A 734-nucleotide genomic window follows, 5' to 3' on the forward strand; every position below is an offset into this window, starting at 1 on the left:
AAAGTAGGAGAGCACAGCCCACACACCTCTTCCTGAGCAATGTATACTGTCAACTTCAAAGATGAGAAGGGGAGAATACAAGGGATCTAAGGTGTCTCTAGTGGCCACCTACCACCCAGGCTTTGAAGCAGGCTGGCTTGTGCACTGTAGCATGTACAAATAAAAGGGACATAAAAAACCCAGTTTTTTTAAAAAAGAGTTTTACTTTGCATATGATAACAGAACTAGAAGAAATAATTGATTCCTCTTAATGTTACATAGATAGACTTCCATTTGCTCATTTGTCTTCTTCTCCCTGCCTCATTTATAGCCTTCAGTTGAACTGCAGAAGCTGCTCTAATCCTCTGGAGAAGATTTGAACTGGATGCTGCAGGAGGAAAAGGAAATCTATTCGATCAGCAGTGTATTGTCCTCTGGAGGATGGGAACTGCTAAATAGAATTCAGTGTGACTTGGAAATTGTTTACACTATTTTTTAAAAAAATCTCACTCACTTCAAATTGTTGGCAATCTGGACACATGATGTTCTGACCAATTTGTGATGAGTGAGGGTCTTTTAGGCACTGAGGGCTTTAATCTACAGAAAAAATAAGCTCAATTTTCTCTGGATTTTCCTGGAAAATTCAGATGAACAGATGTGTGACTGGCAGATTCAAATGGGCATTGGAGGGAAGATTTTGTGCTGGTTGGGATGGAACAGACAGGGTTCAGCAGTCCCATGATAATTCCTACCAG

This window comes from Sceloporus undulatus, chromosome 1, assembly GCF_019175285.1.
Source record: "Sceloporus undulatus isolate JIND9_A2432 ecotype Alabama chromosome 1, SceUnd_v1.1, whole genome shotgun sequence".
Lineage (NCBI taxonomy): Eukaryota > Metazoa > Chordata > Lepidosauria > Squamata > Phrynosomatidae > Sceloporus > Sceloporus undulatus.